Source organism: Melanotaenia boesemani, chromosome 7 (assembly GCF_017639745.1).
Source record: "Melanotaenia boesemani isolate fMelBoe1 chromosome 7, fMelBoe1.pri, whole genome shotgun sequence".
Classification (NCBI taxonomy): Eukaryota; Metazoa; Chordata; class Actinopteri; order Atheriniformes; family Melanotaeniidae; genus Melanotaenia; species Melanotaenia boesemani.
Window position 1 is genome coordinate 5,078,995 of NC_055688.1, and position 14,402 is coordinate 5,093,396.

General features: G+C 38.8%; 1 long non-coding RNA gene across 1 annotated transcript; it reads right to left on the reverse strand.

Annotated features, from left to right (window-relative positions):
• Nucleotides 1-1,353: 1,353 nt before the first annotated feature.
• Nucleotides 1,354-3,966, reverse strand: LOC121643158. The gene is made up of 5 exons (XR_006011049.1): nucleotides 3,659-3,966; nucleotides 3,424-3,512; nucleotides 3,189-3,266; nucleotides 3,007-3,066; nucleotides 1,354-1,374 (listed from the first exon to the last, which is right to left on the reverse strand). It is a non-coding gene; the product is annotated as an uncharacterized LOC121643158 (long non-coding RNA).
• Between the last annotated feature and the right edge of the window lie 10,436 nt (nucleotides 3,967-14,402).

Genomic DNA, 14,402 nt, shown 5'->3' on the forward strand with positions numbered 1-14,402 from the left:
CTCCTTGGAATGTCATCTTCTTCAGTCTGGAAAGGGCAAGACAACAACAACCACAACTTAAAAACCCACAGAGCTATGCCATATTAGCAGGTGGTCCCTACAACAATTTAGTTTTTATACAAAATATAGTTCCTGGGTGGTTTATGGTTAAGTAACTATACTCACGGTATCATCAAGACAGAATTTGACGGACCAAGAGGGAACGCATGCTTCATCAAAATGGATTGTTGCAGGGAAGATGCTTTCTGCGGTGGCCATTATATGGCGTTGTATTCTTTTATTGCCCATTTCAGTCTTTTGTTGGAGTTGGCGACCTGTTTGGACAGTCTTATGGCAATGCCTTGTCCATCTGAAGCAAAGTCAGAAAACATACATGCAAAGAAAGTTAGTTTTTTGGTATTTATTATAATAATAAATTAGATTTATGAGCTATAGTGCTGATGACACTCAAAGCGCTTATAACGTATCCATTATTCATCCTGGGGCATACTGGAGACAAGGAGGGTAAGGTGTCTTACCAAAGTAATGTCGTGTAATGTAACAATGGACACTACAGACAGATGAGAGTGGGAGAGGGAGTAAGATTCAAATTGCCAACCTTCCAATCACTGGACAACCTGCTTTACCACCTGAGCCACTGCCACCCTATTGTTATTACATGTATTCAGCACCGTTGCTTTGTCTGTATGTCTGTTAGCAGCATAATTTAAAAAGTTTTGAATGTAGTTTCATTACATTTTCAGGAAATCTCAGAAATGGAATAGAGGAACAAGTTGTTAGATTTTGGAGGTGGTCCAGATCCCCGCCTGGATCCAGGAATTTTTTTTAAAGGATTCTTAACTAGGAGCCTTTAGAGCTTCTAACTCAAAAATAATGGCCACAATAAATGGGAAAAAAATAAAATTAAATAAAAAAAATAAAATAAAAAAATGCAATGACTTGACAGAGATCTGCACTCTGAGTGCTTCTAGTTGTAGTTGTAAACAGAAGTGCTAAACATTGTCTCTCTTTAATAGTCTTTACATTTATGAGAACTGATGAAACTGAGCAACATATCGACACCACTTTGCCCTGGATATTTTCTTTTCAGTACTGGTCTCTCTCTGGATTCAGTTCTAGCTCTGCAGATCAGTTGGCCTTTGAGGTCCTGGTCAACATCTGTAATAGTGCACTGGAAGCTTGAATCTGATTCTCTCCATCTTGTCACAATGCTGTGTTTTTTCTCCATATGACGCAAGGAGGTCTCATTTCTACAAAAGTCAGTAAGTGAATATTATTAACAACAATTTATAAATTCTATCAGAGATTAGCAAAATGTGGAGAAGGCTAACTTACTCTGTTTAATCCCGCATAGATGACTCACAAGTCCCAGATCTGTGTATTACTAAATGCATAGCAGAAAAATTTGGTGGTTGTCAGCCATAAAGAGTTTTTATGCTAGACCTTACCAAATATTGCAAACTACATAATTGTAGCAATTTATTTATAACACCATTGGCTCAGTTCCAGGCTGGTACCAACGTGGACAGCTTTAAAGGCTGAATAATTAGGAATACTTTCCTTAAAAATGATTTAAAATGTTCTCATTTGCTGCAAAGGATAAAAGGAAGCTTCCCTATAAATAATCTGTCTCCTACATCAACAATGTCTTTCTTTCAAGTTTTTCTCCTTCAAAATAAGAGTTCTGTGCTGGAATAACTTTGGTTCACTGTGTAGCTCTTTTCAACTTCCTGGTTCCTTAACCAATCATATGCGACTCCCCACTGTTGCCTAACAACAACAAGGCAGCGTTTGGTATTTTATGTCGGCAAAAGAGCCGCAGCCTGCAGGTATGGAAGCTGGTAAAAGAAGCGGACCAGAAATAGTTTCAGAAAAACTTAAAAAGCCTCGACATCCTGCTAAAAAAGCAGACGACCAAAAACGGAATAAAACGAGGATCAATATTGGAGAATCTTTTGAAAGGTGGAGAAATCTGACCTGGCAAAGTTTCTCCTCCACAGGTAAACACTGGAATTTTGCTTAAATTAACCAAAAAGTTTATCTTGATTTACAAAGATTTTAGTCTATTTTATTTCTCAGCACTCATTAAATTAATGTGTGTGACTGTATGGATGTATTAGTGGAGTAAATTGGTGGCCTGTTAGTTTACAACAACAAATGTAATGATGTTTGGGCCAAGTGAATACTGTGTTTGTCCTTATAAACGTATGAAATTACTATCAAATTCATTTATTAAGTGTGACTTAGGTAAAAGTGCCGCTGCATGGCATTTGTTGATTATTGTAGCGTTTGTTTACACTCTATTTTATGCTAATGTAAATTAGCGCGTGAAATTAGCGCTAGCATTGCAAAGCATAGCAACTTACTATGTGTGAATCATCTTCGCTCCTCATCATGATGTTTGCTGGCGCTATGTTCTCCGTCCTTCATAGACTGTATAAAAGAACCGTCCTCTCACAAACCGGTAACCTATGTGCAACTCTCCAAGGGGGAGGGAGGAAGAACGCTCTCTGTGTTTTTCTCTTTCGGCTGCAGTTCTGATTTGAAACACTAGGTGTCAATGCTATTTATTTTGCCTTTAAACATAGGCCTGAAAATCTTCTATGTGTCCCCAAATGTGGTTGGATCTGGCCAAACCAGACACAGAAGTGGCCCAGGTCACATGACACGGCAGTCAGTAACTAATGTTTCCTAAGGACATATTAAGAACCTCTTATACAATTACTGATAATCAGGTGACAATCAGATAAAAAAAAAAAAGAAACAGCTGTCTCTCTTGGTTCATTTGCAAAAAACAAGGTAAAGTCAGATCCAGTCCTATGTGGCCAATAAGTACACATCAGGGACGCATTTAATACCAGCTAAAACGCACTCAGGGCTGACCCCTTGGTATTCGAAGAGTGGGACGAAATGTTAATACTGGGTCTGAACAGGACCACTGCAGCAGTTTCCTACGATAATGCACCTTGTTATTACATATCAGTAGAGAAGACACTGAACTCTTACTTGAGCTTGTAAGACTTTACCAACTTCATTATGTGTCCCTTTTCCATTTAGAGACAGTGTCTGGGGATCAGATAAAAATGTTACAGCTATATATATTTTTTCTTTTATTTCTTTAGTAATTATTTAAATTTGCTTAAAGCAATTGTAAAAAAAAACAAACAAACAAAACTTTAGTTTCTTACGTATTGGTTTTGGTTTCTATTGGGACATCTCCAACTCTCTCTTCTTCCATCTCTCTATGTCTTGTTCAAAGATCAGTACTAATAAAATAACAAAAACAACAAGCGACTGATCAGTAATACATACTACTATTTTTGTGCAAAATGCTTCTAAATGAAATGGAATATGATATGATGGAAATTTTTACCTTTAACAACATTTTTTATACATCTTCTGCTTCTTGTGTTAACGGTTTACCTGTGCCGCTCTTATGACAGAAGACATGTCCTCTTCAGCGAGACTTGATAGTTTCTCTGCTTTGTCCAATTTTTGTAGCAGGCTCACCTCTGCAAAGAATTACCTTATTTTACTTACATAGATTAATTTATTCAAGATAAACTCCAGAACACATACAGTGTGTAAAACTAAACTAGAACAGTGCATCAAACTCCTCACCCTGAAGTCTGACTTGGTTATAGAACAGTGAACAAACCAAGGTCAGTAGATTTCCTCCGTCCATAGTGCAGAAGTGCATCAGTCAGCAGGTCAAGACGGTGAGATGGAGTCATTTCTTTTGTGACTCTGGCAAATCTTCAAAGGAAAGACCACAGCCTCTCCATTCCTTCCCCATCTGTAAGCCCAAACTCATTAAGCTGTCTAGTGCTGTACTTGATCTGTGGTTAAAGCAAAGCTGAAAAATATCACATTGATTGATACAACCTATCACACTGTCCTTAACTGTGCAGCTTTGAAACACAGTTAAGGTTTAGAAAACATGGGAAAAATACAGGATTTAAGATTGCTTTCCGTAAGTAGTAAGTATTCTGTAAGAAATGTAACTTTAACTAAAAATAACTAAAATAATTTTGGAAACTACAAATTCAAGGAAACACAACCAGTTCGTACTACATTGTTCGGAAACAATGATAAATTACAAATAGTTTGCCATATCTATAAGTATGAGTGCATGGTATTGTTCATACACTCAACTTCTCAGGGATGTGCAGTAAATTTTGGTGAGTCTTCCTCAGACAGGCTTCACAAAGAACTGCTGTGGTGCTACACTCCAAGCACCTGTAGTCACCATGTTGTTGGCAGAAAACGCACTGTGAAGTGATTGGTGCTGAAGATTCAAATTAAACTTGAAGCATGCCCTCTTTGACAGAAACCCAGGCATTTAGCTCTCTCTTCTTTGCCTTACTGTGTGCAGTCTCAGAAGATGAACTACAGCTTGGCATTGGTTCATCTGGCTCAGCATGTTCTGATGGAACATGTGTGGAAAGGTCCAAAAGGCCTGTCTGTAGGAGCTGTGCTGGGGATGGTATTTTTGTGTAAGGTAAGAAACCTTTACATGGTCATTGATATCCCTCCTCAGCACCTTTCGCTTAATATTTCTGAACCGCGTGCCCTTCAAAGATTTCCCATATCTGAAATAACAGTTTTGCATGTATGTATGACTAATGGATACAACAAAAATCATGTTTTGTGTCTTTATTTATGTGCATGATATACTGGAACATAAAAACATAACTAGACAGACTTAGTAAATAAATCAGACTTACCACTGCGATCTTGGAACATATGTCACAATCTGTGAATCAGAGTTGTAAAAGGAGACGCAAAAAGTCCAGAGATATTACATAAGCAGGAAAGCAGACAGACCTGTGTGTATAGGTTTCATATTATAAGTTATTGGGTTGTGAGATATAAATTCCAGTTTGATAACCCCTTCTTCATCCCCTTTAGATATGGCCACCAAGGTAGAAGATTTGATGCACAGACACAGCGTTGGAGTGCTTTACTGGATGACATGGCTCATGGGCCTAATTGATGAAGACTATATTTTAAAGAAGATAATTAGTCGTTTAAAAGTACAATTGAATGAGAAATGTCACATTTTAGTGTCAAAGGCTATACAAATTAGCTAACTGTGTGTGTATTATACTGTGTATTATGTATATATATATATATATGTAGTGTAAACTAGCTCCACCTCCATGTGCTCCTCCACGGATGTTTTGGTAATAATAATAATCATATGTAGAAAACACAGAGGGATCCAACCACTACTTTTACAGCGATAATGCAATGACACTGTCCACAAAAATAAAAGGTGAAATGAAATTTCATCTGAAATTCACTGTTCACTGTTGTAATCATCAGTGGTGGCATTTTTTTTAATAAACATGATCTTCTCTGCACCCGCCAAAACTTTCAGGTAGCAGTCCCTTGCGCTAATCCTCATCTCTGATTTTCCACTGCTTTCTGAGGATGATGCTCCCCAGGCCATTCATCCCCTCTTCACTTAGGCCCCACCAAGATTCTTAAAAGTACAAAAAGATAAATGTTGTGTTAGTAACTGTATCCACAGTCATCAGTGTTGTGTAATTCAGTTCAGTGCATCACCAGAAAGCAGGCAGGACAGCTTTTTCAGGGTACTGGCACAATTTAAAAGAGATTGCCAGTAGTGGTCCATCTCCTTAACAAGAATAGTCTTCTCTTCTTGAAATCTCTTCACCGCCATAATGAGGTCAAACGCCCGTCTCTTTGTCCTTAGATCAACAGAGTCTGAAATGCATTTATGACACACTTGAGTCACTGTCATGTATTTAAAGGATACATTTAAGGCTTTATAGGTAATCAACAGGTTTGTGTACATACCACTGTGTAGTAGGTGTTATTGGCAAACTGTCTCCCCCGACAGAATGGTTTCTAAGCACACAGTTTCTGTGCTCGGAACCATTCTGTTGTATTTCTCCACATCAGAAGTGAGGATCCCCTTCTCCTTCGTGATCTTGCGCCGGACCCTGGCATGACCTTTGTTGCCATCAAAATCTTTGTAAAGACGCTGAGACCGCCTCCGGATGCTAGCCACCAACACCTCAATTCTGCTGGCCAAGGCATTGGCATCATGGGTTGTTGTTGATGCAGCAAAGGAGAAAAAGATGGGTTTTGCTTAATTTTGACCAACTTGTAGTATCGGTGCAATTTAATCTCAATTTTAAGTATTTCTTAAACACTTTTATGATAAGTTAATTGACAATAAAAAAATACATACAATACTTTCCAGCACTCCAGCTGTCAACAAGGGAAACAAGTCACATTAAAATCACATTCACATGGGGACAGGGTTGCTGTGAATGATCTCCAGCTACACTGTATGTAAAGTAATTTACAATTTATTGATCAATAGAAAATGTATTTCACAATACAAAATGTTACCCTTCATGACGTCTTGTATTTATAACACAGGTATGAGCTGGGTCTGAATTTTATTCTGCATGTGCACCATGGTCTGGATTTCGAGGCCAGGGGCATTATTTTGAATTTAGAGAGAACTAAAATGAATGTACCATTAATAAATGTATTATCAGTAATAATTTCCTAATCTTCTGACCCAGTCTTCCAGTTGGCTCTCTGTTACTGCCAACTGGGCTCTCATGGACTCAAGGTTCTGCAATTGGCTGTGCAGCGCTTTTGAGGTCTACAATGACAAACAGACAATAAGAAATGAAAAACAACTGTCCAGCCAACAACTTCAAATACTGCTAAACATGGAATATTAAACATTTTAAAAAGCAACACTGATGTTATTACCATCTGGTATAACATCTCAAACTTTTGCTGATTTCAGCGCATGGCCATGAGAGTCAGCATGTCTGCGTGTCGTGTAAGCACAGAAAATATCATGTTATCATTATCATCCTTGCTTATTACACTCGATGATCTAACTAGTTCAGTACGTGGTCATCTCTCCTGCTTTTGACATGCACTGCAATCCTGGATAGGAAGGCATTACATTGTTCCACCTCCTCCCCAAGTGTTGAACCAGCTCCCTCCTAATATGCCCCACTCCATTTCACCTGGTTAAAAATAAGAAAATAATCTAGAGAGGCTGGTGTCATATGCAGGTGTTCAGATAAAGTGATTCTATCACACGGTAATACTTATTTACCTCACACTTGAAGTCATGTGCTTTGGCACGGAATACCGAAAGGAACAGCTTCATGTTAAGAAGGTGCTGGAGCTCTGGACAACTTTTTATTACTCTTTGGAGGTAGGGCCAATATTTGCAGGTCACATCCATACAAAAAGAGTGACTTGCCTACTGGCCAGCTTTTCTTGCATGTACAGGGGATATGTAAAAATTTCTCTCTGTACATATTTAAAGCACAGAGCAGCACTCCATGCCGACACACCGCAAGCTCCAGTCCCTCCTTATCTACCTTGCTGGTGGATCTTTGGGAGGTCTCTCTGGCTGCTGACCACTCTCCTCCACAAACACCTCTTTCAGAGACCTACAGTATGGAAAACAATACAGATTCAGCTAAAAACAATACAGATTCAGAAAAAAAAACAACAACTCTTCAGTAGAAGGTTATTGTGGTCCAATATATATAATTATAGTCTGTAGTCTTACATGTTTTGTTTGGTTGTGAATGTAGTCCACAAATTTGGTCACATTTTCGTTCTTGGCAATGAAGGCCTTCAAAGATGGCCTGTTCCTCAGATCTAAATAACAAGAGGGTACACAGCAGTTTAAGATACCTTACAGCCTAAGGTTACTTGGTGAACATTAAAGACTTTTGTTTTCTGATTACTACAAACACATGGTATTATACACATTTTGGAGTACATAGCTGCATTCTTGAAATGGCAGTTTCCATCCACTGATATCAAAGCATATTCGGGGTGCATGCATAAGCTCTTCTTTGCAGATGTTGTCCACCTCATATCGGACAGCCTCCCACTCAAAACATGTTTTTTGGAAGCTGTCTGTTGTGACCTTCCCACTCAATTTCAAAACAAGGAAAACAACTTCTAATAAGGTGCAAAACAGTGTTTCAAACCATAATCCCAAGAGATGAACAATGCTGCAAGATAAATAACTTAAGCGCTCACAGGGCCAAGCGAACAGTTCGTCGATCAAGCATTCTTAAAATGCCTGGCAGGACAATCCTGGTGCCGCCATCTTCATTTCTTCAAATGAATAGAAGACATCTGTCGAATATATTGTGGTGAAGTGAAGAGTAGCAGGCCAGTTGTCATTTTTAATAAGGTTGTCTAGTCCAGCACTCCAAGTGGCTTGGCATGTATCACAACCCAATTCAGGCATGCTGGGATCATATCATCCTAGAAAAATGAAAAAAAAAAAAGAAAGAAAGAAAAGAAAAACCACATCCACTAATGTAAAACTTAGACCCTTAATAAGGGTTAGTTTATTTTTGTACAATATGGCATACATTACTCAAGAGTTCTGTAGATAAATGTAATAATAAATAATAATAAATAATATTCATGTAATAATAAATAATAACTTGAATTTATATATATTGCCTTTCAAAGAGCCCAAGGACGCTGGACAATAAAACAGATACAGATCATTGGTGACGAATGATCAGATGGACAGACAGACTCACGAAGAGATGGACAGATGAGAAATATATAGGCACACACACACACACACACACACACAAGTAAGAAACAGACTGACAGGTACACTCATATTAACTCACAGCAAAGACGTGGTAACAAGACAGAGTGGCTCTTGAAAGTGCCTTTGTGTTGTTGATTTTTGTGGAAATACCAATGAAACAAAGAGTTTATTGCAGATCAGATACACCTGTTAAGAGAAAACAATAGAATTCAGTAACTTTTTCTCTTTGTCATTTATCCCTAGCAACAGTATGTCTATATTTACGGTTTAAAATAGAGAAATTGTGAATTCAGGTCTCATTATAATTATTTAAGGTTAATAAAAAAAATCTTTTTTTTCCATTAACCAGATTTTTCTATCTGCAAAACAAGGACAGCGTTTTAGAAGAATTTTTACTCTGAAACATACTTTTTATACTTTTTTTTTTTTTTTTTTTTTTTTAACCTGTCCTGTCCAGCATCATAGCCAGCAGAATGATAATCTGGTTGCTGTATCGTGCTGAACAAATTTGCTCTGCCAAGGGGAGGCCTATGGGTAAGGCTCCTCTTGATAATCCTATTTATTTATTTATTTATTTACTTTGAATCATGGAATCTATGTAATCTTGCTGAACCTGACCGGAGGGGGCAGAAAAAGAAGGAAGACAGCAAAAAGAAGCCAAAGGGAAAGCAGAAAGAAGCAGAGACAAAAACACCACAGACAGAAGGCCTTGAATATAATTGACAGTATTATGCATGTCTGGAAATAATTTAGACTCTCCTGTTTTTTTTAACTTTGGTTAAAGAAAATAAACAAATCTTTCGGCAGAGGTGTCTCATAAACAGTTATCAGATTGTGACGGAGGCTGCTGTTTAATGCCCTCCTCCACTTGTACGGAGAAGTGTGTGTGTTGGATGTGTAGGGGTGGTGGTGGTTTTGGGTTTAATTTACAAACTGTGGCTGTTTTGTTTGTGCTCCAGCTCTTTGAGTGCGTAAGGTATCTCTGCCATCAACTTGAGCTCAGTTCACTTCCAAGATCTGTTTCTTTAGCCTCCTGAACAAAATGACCCACACTTCACCCCTTCACCCAAAGCTTATCAAAGCCCAGTGTTTACAAAGGTGCCCCCCACCCCCACGATGTTGGAAGTTTAAAGTTTTTTTCTAAATTGCTTATCATGAGAGACATGATCATTCTTGCCACAGTATTTTATCAGAGAAGTACTTATTACTTTCTTTTCTTTCTTGTCTTCATCTTATTTAAGTAAAATGGAAGAAGTTTAATAAGATGAAATATTTGAACTTAGCCCTACTTTTCCTTGCAGTGTTTTCTGTTAAGTCCTGGTATGGGATGGCTAGGTTTTCTCTTTTGTCTCTTTTTTTAATCTTTATTTAATTGAAAACTAATTGGAGAACGTGGAGCCATTCAACTTTCACTTTATCTTGACACTTAAAAGATATGGAATTCACTACTGATTGGAAGTTTCACAAAATATATATAATCACATTTTCAAAATCTCAGTAGCCAAATTCAACATTTAATTTGAATAAAAAAAATATAAACAACCAAAAAACAATTAGCAGTGAGCCTGTTTCGATGCACACCAAAAATCTGATCTACTCCAGTTTCTGGATTGATCAGATTATTCAGATGATCATGTAAACACCATAATCTGATTATGAGAAATTAAATTAATACAATTAGATTTCTCCACAATACTCTGAAGTCTTCTTGCATATATAGTCATAAATCTGATTTATTTTGTTCTGTTACATCTGCACATGTATAAAAATAAATAAATAAAATTCAGAATTTCACCAAGACAGCAGTAGCGTGTAGCCTGTTTTGTAGAGCTATTTTTGTCTACCAGATTAAGAGAGCTAACGCTAAAGCTTGTCAGATGAGAAGTCAAAACATTTTTCTTGTTTTTGAGCATGTATGAACTAAATAACAGCATTCTGCAGAAGGCCAACACCAGTTTGAGCCGAGCTGAGTAAATATGTTCTGAAATGATCCTGAACTCCAACTACATTATCTGTGTGTTAGACTGATTTTAAGCACATTTATTTTGTACAATTTCAGTCAGACTAATGTCACAGGATGCAAAACATTGCCTAAAATTGTTTTTAACAGTATGATCAGGTAACCCCATATTTAATGATTTTTATTGCTGTGTGCTTTTTATTGTATGTTGTGGGACTTGGACTGTTAGCTGTAATCATGAACAGAAACAAAGGCACACACTGCAGCTGGACGCACCTGAGCGTGATTGCAATCACTGGTTGTCTCTCTCACTCCCTATAACCTATAACTAAGACACCAGAAACCAAGCAGGGCAGGCAGGGGTAGAAACAAGGACAATGACGACAGACAGGCGGACACCCGGGCAGCGTGAGAGGGTCGCCACTGCTGCCTTCGCTTGCTGTGGCTGCTGTCTCTCGGGCCACGGTTGGCCTCACTTCCTCGACACCGATCATCCCTTGGCTACAGTGGCATGTGACTTCAGGATTCCACGGTATGGACGCTCACTATTCCTTCCAGGAATGAAAGTGGTCACATCTTGCTTGGAGTGTGGGTGTGTGGTAAAACCTGGTGGATGCCCAGCATGGAATACATGAAAATATAAGATTAATATGGTAAAAGGGATCTAAATAGTAACCTTGAGGAAAAACATAACAAATTCTGGGTGGTCCAGCAGGGATGTCCGGGGTAAATTTAGACATTATAGGGGGAAATAAACAACCTGACATATGGCTCCTACATTCCAGCCCCAAATTATTTCACCAAAAGAATTTCACCACCACCATTACTTTTTAGGAGACATACACAAACCAACAATAAATAGGATTAACACACTAGTCCTTCAAAGTAGGCTTCATCAAACTAGTCCAACAGAGTCAACTCATTTCACCATAAGTAAACATCCAAACGGGGTAAAGTCAAAATTTGTGTCAATATGAAACATATCCAATGATCTTCACTGCCCTTCTGCTTCCTGCAGAAGGCAAATCTTGGTAATTGGTCTGTCCAAATAGCCGGTTTTTGGTTTTATTCCGCACGCTACACACTAGTCCACTTCTGTCTGAAACAGTATCCACAATTTTTCCTGTAATCCAAGAATTAAGTGGGGCCATATCATCCACGAGTATCACAAGGTCCTGGAACAAAGTTTCTCCTAGTGCTGTTCCACTTGTGGCACTCCTGAAGACCAGGAAGGTACTCCTTCAACCATAGCTTCCAAAACAAATCCAACATGTACTGAACTTATCTCCAACTTAATCCAACAGCCCAAAAGATAGCAGTCTTAACAAAAAAAAAAGAAAAAAAAAAAAAAAAAAGTGTGCAATGCTGCTTCTGAGATAGTGTGCTAGGTAAAAATCAACATAACCAACATACCAAAGACACACATCAACATAAGAACATGAATCCATTCAAGAAACAGTTCAGTTCAGGAGCTCAATCCAACTAATCATGAACAACCTCAAAAACCGAAACATCACCTTTAAATTTCTGCCTGGAAATGGGCTAGAGACCCCAAAATTGGGTCGGTGTTAACTGAAATCATGCCCTACGAGGCTACACTGGAACAGTGAAGCTAAATTGTCTGTGTGCAAAAAGCCACTATGTTTTGCACTTTTCAAACAAGGCCTCAATGTTAAAGTATCGGACTGGACACATACCTTTATATTTCTGCCTAGAAATGGGTTAGAAACCCCAAAATTGGGTCAATGTTTACTGAAATCATGCCCTACAAGGCTGCACTGGAATGATGAAGCTAATGGGTCTGTGTGCCACACGCTACCCTCATTCACTCAAACAAAGGCCTGGCATGGGCCCACATTCCCTGGTCCATATCTACCCCATCCTGGGGTCTAGAGGTGTGAAATTTTCTCCAGTTGGTCTCCCTGGTGAGGTTTTCAGGGCACGTCCCACCGGGAGGAGGCCCCGAGGAAGACCCAGGACATGCTGGATGGACTACATCTCTCGGCTGGCCTGGGAACGCCTCGGGATCCCCCCTGGACAAGCTGGTGAATGTGGCCAGGGAGAGGAAAGTCTGCGTTTCCCTGCTTAGGCAGCTGCCCCTATGGTCCGACTCCGGATAAGTGGCGGAAAATGGATGGATGGATGGATGGATGGATGGATGGATGGATGATTACAAAACCTCTGGAACTCAACACTTGTGCATCCTTCACTTCTGCTGTGGCTCACTACCAGAGACATTTTGGAATGTTTTACAGTGTGCTCTGACATGTCAATCATACTGCATTTAACAGTGCAGTGATGCTCCTCTGTGATCAGACAGTGCACGTGCTGGGGACCGGAAAAGTCAGGAAAGGTGTGTCACCCTGTCTGCTCCTCCAGCACATCCAGCATTAGCCTAGCCCGACACACACATCCGGACTTTTCCGGACCCCACTGAACCGATGCAGACCCACGTATTACCATCCCCCCACACGTTTGCATGCTCAGTGCACGTGCACAGAGACGGACACACCTGACATGCAGGAGACAGCGTGATCAGCGGTCATGGTTGAATTCAGGGGTGAGATAGACACGTGTGTTGCTGCTGCTTCTGTCTAAATTATGCAAGTAAGGAGTAATTTAATCATGAGGTATTATTAGCTTTTGTTAATTTTCGAAAGTACATGAGTAATAGGGTATTTTCCTACACTTCCATAATTTCTGTTTTTTTAATTGCAGACAACTTGATTTAAAGCTCACACTGTAAAAGCTGAATAACATTATAATATATATATATATATATATATATATATATATATATATATATATATAATTACATTATAAAGTGCTTTTATATGGAGTACCTAAAGAGCCTGGGATATTAATATTCCATGAAAATGTTAAGTGACTGTTTTTTTTTTGTAAAAATATGTATGCTTTCATATATTTTTGTATTATTATGTGACTGCAGTGGCTACCACAGGGTTATTATCACACCACTAGCAGTCGTGTGGAACATATCGTTGCTGTCCGGCCCAAATCTATGTCCAAAATTCGTGATTTTATTTTCTTCCTTCATAAAGCATTTGCCAAGAATGTTTTCATTTATCAAGAACGAAAGTCGGAGGTTCGAAGACGATCAGATACCGTCGTAGTTCCGACCATAAACGATGCCAACTGGCGATCCGGCGGCGCTATTGGTAACCCTTTATGACTGTCTGTAGTTTTACAAATATTTAACCAAATATATATTATGTGAAACACAATACCAAGTTTGATGACATTATGTCCATTATTACAAAAAGCATACAGTTTTATTCATTTCTTGAAAAATAACAGTTTTGGACATAAGAGATTTGCGTCCGACAGCAGCGATATATAAGGTAGAAATATATTATTCACATTTTGTAGTGTTTTCTGTAATAGTGATACTTTGTCCTCTCATAGGAGAACAATATGGATGTGGACAGTGCAGCAGCAGGCACTGAAGAGGACACTGAAGTTGAAGTGCCACCTTTGGCTGAGAGAGAGAGAGAACTGAGAGCATATATGTAAGTTCCAATTTACTGTTAATTAAGGCAGTCAGTAGAAATTTGACCTCCACAGGCTTGTATTATTACCTACAATTGTCTTCACAGCACAGACAGAGCTTCAGAAATCCTAATCCAACTCTAATCTGAGTTCAGACTGAAACCCAAAGTAAAGCTGAGAGCTACTAGCTTGCTGGTAATTTCAATAAGCTAGGCTGTGAAAATAGTGCACTGATGAGTTGTGCATGAAATGATGTTACAGTAAATGCCTTTCCAGGGGTGCTGCCAGGGATTTTGGGCCCCATGAAAAGAAACTGAAATGACCTACCCC